The sequence below is a fragment of the Atta colombica genome, unplaced genomic scaffold (genome assembly GCF_001594045.1).
Source record: "Atta colombica isolate Treedump-2 unplaced genomic scaffold, Acol1.0 scaffold126, whole genome shotgun sequence".
NCBI classification, from domain to species: Eukaryota; Metazoa; Arthropoda; class Insecta; order Hymenoptera; family Formicidae; genus Atta; species Atta colombica.
In genome coordinates this window covers 5,337,556-5,345,492 of record NW_017259213.1, presented here as the reverse complement: position 1 = coordinate 5,345,492, position 7,937 = coordinate 5,337,556, and the positions used below count along the sequence as shown (strand labels likewise).

General features: G+C 31.9%; 1 protein-coding gene and 1 non-coding gene across 3 annotated transcripts in view; one reads left to right on the top strand and one right to left on the bottom strand.

The window, feature by feature from the left end:
- The window catches only part of LOC108695044, a 38,487-nt gene that overhangs the window by 18,262 nt on the left and 12,288 nt on the right, over positions 1-7,937 (bottom strand). The window lies entirely within an intron of this gene.
- Positions 7,481-7,552, top strand: Trnaa-ugc. The gene has a single exon. It is a non-coding gene; the product is annotated as a tRNA-Ala (tRNA).

Below are 7,937 nucleotides of genomic sequence, written 5' to 3'. Positions count from 1 at the left end.
ATCGAATTACAGAATGTTTGAAATGACTTTTATATGAAAATAATAAAAACGTTCTGATCGAAAATATAAAATACCTCATTATATTATTTTCTTCTAGATTATATTAAATTTATGATCTAATTAAAAAAAAGTATTAATTCTTTAAATTCGTGCTATAAATAATGGAATTCTACTTTCCATATAAAATTATATGCAATAATTCAATTCAACAAAATTTCATAATACATCATTTTGTTTGAAATATTTATTAATTAATAAATTTAATACGTATCTTTTTCATATGAGTTGTTTCAGTTTTATTAGCCAATTTAACATCGAAATAAAAATTTCTTTCACTTTAGCGTGCTACTATTTTTCGTTAAAATTTCTCTCAATCCTTCTCATTTGCTAAAACGTTCGCGTTTCGATGACGACAGCGAGCACTCGATTGCGAAGGATGCGTTCACGAGGTCGACGAGACACAAAGGATCCATTCACTAATAAATACAATTAGCGCGTCGCCGTGCGCACTCGGTCACATCGAGATTATTCAGTTGTGCCAGCAATTCCCAGCATTCCCGTTAGATTAATCCTGATCGGCCGTCGCATCAAGAACCAATCGCGGCGATCCGATTAATTCCGCGCTGATTCAGCCGCGCGCGTTCTTGCGTTCGGGATGACGCACTCAGGAAGCGCGAGTTCTTTACCCACGCACGGTGCCGTACTTTTCGCGAAGGAGACGTCATCATCGAGCGACGCAGTGAAAATTTTAATATGCGAAGAACATACGCGAACATGACTATACATTATTCACGATCTCTTATGCGCTTTCGCGAGCGTTCAATATAACCGTAGGCAATTCCCATGAAAATGTGTTTGATTCCCTTCAAACGTACAGGATATCCTCGATCAATTTTAATTTTCCGCTAACAGTAATTATTCTAACATTAAATACTGAATGGATAGAGAGAAATTCCTGGCGAAGAATATCGGAAATTCAACGTTTCACATGAAAGATACACAATTATTGAGAAACATTTTAAGATTTTTATAAAAATTTTTTTTCGGTTGAAAAATGAAATTTTGATAGAAAACGTGTTTAATAATAACAATTTTGTTTTTCTTACATTTAAAACGTCTATTTAAAACGTCTATTCGTCGACTGATTCAGTACGTATCTATCCTCTTTATATACACGTAACAAAATGGAGAAATGTTTTACTCGTTTTTTATGCGGTTTGTAGTAGACGTGAGATAAATGCATATAAAAGTACGCAGACGGCAAGCACGTATAGCGTAGACAAAGCACGTAGACTAATTTTAAAGTCTGTGAGCAAGCTTGCTTACATATCGCATATTTCGACCAATCACATCAAAGAACCGTCGGCGTTTCTCAACGCGCCAACATGATACTGTGCTTATTTTTAATTCTTTTTCATTTTCTTTTCTATGGAAAAACATCTCTTTTAGACGCACATCTTCGCATTTCTTTCTGTTTATTTAATTTATTTATTTTAATTATAAAAAAGCTATTTAAAAAAAGTTATAGATCAAAAGCTGCTAAATTTATTAATCTTTTCTTCACCTTTTTGCTTTTTGATAAAAAGATTCTATACAATTCTCGATCAATACAAGAGCGTTGAAAGTATTCTTATTTTAGCATCAATAATAATAAAAATAATAAAAAATTCAGAATTATATGTATAATGTATAATAATCGATAATATAAATCTCGTCATATATAATTATATATGACTTTTAAAAGGCAATAAATCTTATAGAAATAATTATTACAATTCATATCGCTAAATATAGAAACATACAAATGCATACCCATAAACAAACACATATAAATGTATTTATAATGCAAAACGTATGAATTCTTATTCCACGATTTTCGAAAAATCGCGAGATACACATATTCTATGTTTTATTATTTTTACAGAATCGATATAGAACGATCCTCGTGTTTTATTCAACGTAAATAAGAAATGTTTGAAGGACAAAGCCCTCCTTTTTCATCTGCGTTTCCTGTAATAGACATTCAATGAGCTATCATTAAAATCATTACATACGATTGCATCTCTCCAGCTCTTACCAAGTATACTTTTTAAAACCACGAACGGACGTTTCCCTCCTTACCCTCTCCTAACTTATAAATCTTTTTCTGCACAGGAAGGTATGTGTACATTGTATAAGTCATATCACGATCGCGATTGGCAGACCGTAATAAACGTTTAACTACCTGAAATACCATTGTTTTTCTTAATTCCTTTACAATTTCCTTTCTTATCTAATTTATTATTAATCATTTCTAAATCATTTATTCTTAATTGAAAGAGAAATCTTTCTGCCAAATTCTTAAGTTTTAACAATAAATATGGCAGACAAATTGTATTGTAATTCCGCTGAATTAAAAAATTAAATTTAATTCTACGAATAAAAGCGAGGTTGAAGGTCTCTTCTAATAAAAGAAGAAAATTGAGCAATTTCTTTCATAAAAAATTCTAAAAAATCTAAAATTTTGCAAAAATAAAGCATATATAAATCCAATCGCGTAATAATTTTCTATTTCAGCTAATAAACAGTTCTAAAAATAAAAACAAAGTCTCACATCTACAAAGTTTTTAGAAATTTCGGATTACCAAATCTTCCTTGTAAGTTGCAGATATAGCGTATGAAAAGACGCGAGACGCGAGACAATTCTGGAGCATTCCGTATCTGTGTAGAAAGGAATGTATGCCACTTTCACTATACCGCAACGTATGTTTACTGCATGATGATGTTACTTTAAGTCACATTGTGCGTCAACACGGATAATTACGGGATATTAAGAATAATCGTCAGAGCAGCTCGCCCGTTTGCTCGAGAGAAATACGAATAAATACTATACGTTTACACTATGGCCCTATTGTTATTTGCAGCGCATGCATGAAGGACGAAACGGAAGCAGGGTCGCTTTTCTCGTTCTCTTTTTGTCCGGTCGCGACTCCGGAAGTCACCAGGTGCATCCCGCGTGTATGAAAAACACGTTGCTGCGAATACCGATAATTAAATTGTAACTGGCCGGCTAATTACTTTCCATACTTCTTTGTATGAAAAAAATGTACAACAGATTATTTCGTTTGAAGTTCGAGATTTTCAGGAACCTTTAAAAATTAAAAAAATTAATGAACTACAGAAACTAATTTGATTCTTAAAACGACAATACTTATTTAAAATTCAACAATACTTTTGCTAGAATTCTATTTATTTCAACATGTCGGGGAACAAAACAGTTAGTTCAGATAATAAAGATTCGCTAACTCTCCTCACTAGTTCTTATTGTTAGTTTCGATAATAAGAACACTACTTCTTATTGTTAGTTTCGATAATAAGAACGCGTTCAAAAAATTAAAGTTGAGCTCGTCGAGCACCTATTATCCAAACTACGAGGTTCAATTATAACTTTAAATATTTGAAATTGAGCATAAATTTGTTCATATACAATTAAATGAAGTTCTACTACATTATCTTTTTTATCTAAGTAAGTAAGTAGCACATTCTCTAAGAAGAGAGGAAGAGACTGAAGGAAGTTTAAAACAAAACGCTACAAAACAATGACCATCTTATATAACTAGCATGTTCAATACAATAATAAGACATGGTATACATCGATAATGGACAAAGTGTTCGATAAAGTCGAATTCAAATAGATGGGCCATCTATAAAAGTCCATTGAATGTAATGAAGGACGACGTCCTATAATTTATAAGTCATAATGAGTGATATTATCAATAAATGGGTAGCATACAAAGCCAAGGCCTATAGTGGCTTCTGCATCGCAGAAGGTCCGCAGGCGCCGATCGGTCGCTCGTACTAATGGTTAATTACTTCTCGTGTACGCTTATAGGGATGCCGTCTCTTCTTACGTCAAGTGGTGTCCAATTTATCGCGCGGAACGAGTTAAACGACCAGTGAAGAAATACTTCTACTAACACGCCCAACGAAGCCGTCGTTTTCCCATCGATCACTTTTTTTCCGGATCAACGATCACATGAACGATCATCCTAACGTCAATTCTAATTTCTGTCGATCGTTGAACAAGAGATGCCTCATCTGAGTATTCAATGAAAATAAAGCATTGACAGAATAACATTGGTTATTTCAAGCAATGCGAACAGTCATGTCTTCTGAGAGTAATTTACAATTAAGATTTAACAAAAAAATACATAATTTCTATACAAAATGCTAAAAATTACTAAAATACTTAAAAAAAATGTGAATACCACAAAAAGATGATTTAACATCTATCTGTATTGTGTATTAAAAAAAACAAAAAATTGTACGATGTTGCATAACGAACTCGATGTCCAATTTTAGTTCCAAATTTGCCACGATTCCTCGTGATCGGAATTATTTCCAGTTCAATGTTTGACGTAATTGGATCGGTCAATGATCAATTAGAAACTACTCGTTGCAGCGAATACACGTGCCGCGTCACGTTTGAGTGTAAAAAGTTTCGCGTAGGAGCGACTTAGGGGTCGTTTTACAAGCGTGAGACTCAGAGCTGAGTTATATATTCTGATAAAATGATGTGGTCAGCATGTAATTATACGCGCGTATATACATATATACATAGGCGTCGAATATAAGGTAATCTAAGAACGAAAACAAATATTATTTGTATGCGACGCAATTAATTAACAAATTAGCCTTAGAAAACGAATTTATTCTATATCAAAAATGTATGAAAATGACAAATTCTTTCCAGCCTCTCACCGATTGCTTCTCGAAAGATCTAAATCTCTGATTTTATTAAAATTAAATTTCTATAAAAATAATATAGCGCTGTGCGCTTAGTTAAAAAAAACTTGTAAAAAAGGGATAACAATAAACAAATTATTTACACAATTAATCAACATTTAGAAATTCTAAATTTCTTGCAGTGAAATCTCATTCCAAGAGAATGAAAATGCAATCACTCTTCAAAAAAAAGTGAAAATATTTCACTTCTTGAAAAAAAAAGTGACGATCTTCATTTGTTTTAGAGTAAAATCTCACTTTTTGGGATAAAATTTCTCTCCTTTAAAGTGAAAATTCATTCTAAAAAGAATGAAAATTATCTCTCTTTCTTAAGAAGTGAAATATTTTCACTTTCTTGGAATGAGATTTCACTGTAAGAAATTTAGAGTGTATTTAATACTCAAAATTAAATCACAGTTTCTTTAAAATAAGAATGTTTTAGCAGATTTTTGTGAAAAATTTTGTCGGCGCCTTTGCCCTTGTAAACCTGGTTGTTTGGTCGCACGTGTCACGCCATATGCCGTTACGCGTTTTCACCCCGTGACTAGTGCACCGGCGTTACGCACCGATCGTCATTATGAGTTACATCGAGGGCCGAGAAGATAATTAATCGTAAGCTCTTCGGTGGTGTACGTATGTACACATGCGGAACGCGACGTCTCGGCAATAAGTTACGGGGTACCCTCCTAATGAACTTACTTGCCCCAATACTAGATACACTCAAATAAAACCTAACAACGAACCTATATGCGTACGATCATTAGATATTGTTTGCTAAAACGTGCCAAATATTATATTATCAAATATCCAAGATTCAGAAATCTGAACTCGTATAGCTCGATAAACATAGACAACAAATTAACAAAGACTTGATGTAGTTTACGCTTGTTCAATTAAAATAGTGACTGAGTTAATAACGGATAGTGATGCTGACAACGTTATATCATTCCCAATTAATGTTATCTTTACGTTATCTAACAATTGATTATCATAAAATGATATCTTGATTCTTATCTCTATCATTAATCTCTGAAATGTCTGTAATTTATAATTTCTATTATATAATTCCTAATTATATAATTGATAGATAGCACATTGACAAATTAGAAAGAATTGATTTCCTTTAACAAAATTATGCGAAACCAAAAAGTGAAAAATCTCCGATAAATAATACAAATTCTCTCAGTACTTTTTTCTTGAGAAAAAATAAACTGCACAATTTTAAAACAATAAAAACTTTTCAAAACATAGACTGCAATAATGAAAGTCTTCACATATATATAAAAATTATTTATAATAAATAATATATTAAACAATAATCTTACATAACAATCTTTTCATTCTACATATATGAAAAAAATTTTATACTGTTTTAAATATAATAGTCTGAGTCTTTTCTTACAAAACAAAAACAAATGCCGAAGCAGATCTCGCATTGCTTGTCGCAAGATTTCAATTTTCGATACTCTCGATACTATATTCATATATTATGTAACTTGTCATTTAGATGGCACGTATACTATAGTTATAGCTTCGCTGTGAGAATAATAGAGAACGAAAAAAAAAGGCACTATCGAACATGCCCCGTGGCAACAAGCGCGCTTCCCGCTCGAATTCCGCTCCGAGACGAGCGGAACTCGGCTCGATCGCTCCGCGAACGAAAGCGCAAAGAGCACGAGTCGCATCCTTCCTCGCCGGAATTACCGTGCGACGCGCATTACTGCGAGATTCTTCAGGAACGATACAGAGCAACGCGTCCTGCTCGACATAAAAAAAAAACAATGGTGCATTATGCGAGAGCGCTCCGATCCGCCCTGACGCAACCGCGAATGCCCTCCACGTGCCTTTGATTCTCTGCGATCCTTTACGGTCTCTATAATCGTAAGCCTGCTTTTTTACTGATTGAAAAAAGGTAGTTGCCGGCAATGAATAGTTATACGAGTCGATCTTGCCGGTGTAAAACCGTCTTCTAGAAGACAATAGCAATATATCGGCATGATCTGCAAAATGTAGAGTAATATTACTCGCGAAAATGATAATGCTCTTAGAATAATGCTGCTAAAGTAATCTACTAATTTAATCAATGTATTTTAATTGAAAATATTAAGATAAATCAATGCATGCGAATTCATAAAAATTAAATATTATTGATTAATTTTTTGTACAAAATTTTTATCTCATTGATATTCTAGTCTTTAATCAAGATTGATATTTTGTACTCGCTTAAATAAGTAAGTTAGAAACAGCATTAATATTTAAAATTATAAAATAATGTTACTATTAACTAATTTAATCAATACATTTTGATTAAAGATATTTAAAATAAATCGATTATGCATACGAATTCGTAAAAATTAAACTTATTATTCTTGGTTAATTATAAATACAAAATTTAATAATACTTTAATATTTATAATCAAAATGTATTCACTACTTAAATTAATTAGTAAAATAATAGCACCATCTTACTCCTACTTTGTAATTAGCAGCAACATTATTGTTCTTAAAAATAACACTACTGCCGGTTTACTAATTTCATCAGTAAATCTTGATTAAAGATATTAAAATATTAATGAATTTTGTAGGAGGAATCAACCAAAGATATAGACAATTTTTTTTTATAAATTCATGCGTGTAATCAATTTTTTTACTCTACGTTCTTTGTTTTAACAAAGGCAATAAGAATAGTCGTAATCAGAAAAATAAGTTCTTGTTCGGGGATGTAGCTCAGTGGTAGAGCGTTCGCTTTGCATGTGAAAGGCCCCGGGTTCGATCCCCGGCATCTCCATTTTTTTTTTTACCAATCATCAATAGACAATAAATGTAATTACGTGTAATTATTATGATGTGATTACAGTAAAATTTCATAAATATGAGTCTCCAGACTATTTTTGATAAATTCGTTGATTAATTCAAATTAATTTTTTTTAGCACAAATTTTATAAGCAGACATAAAATCCCAATGACTTGTTACATTCTATTTTATTTATCTTCGTGAGTAACTCTCTATTTCCTGATTGAGAGACAAGAATATTTCCAAATTTAAATACATTTAAAGAATTTAAACTTAAACGAAAAAATAAATTTTTTATCTATTTACATAATATATTTTACTCGAATTAAGTTTCATAAATATATTTATATATTAGTAATAAAAAGAAATCCATTATTTT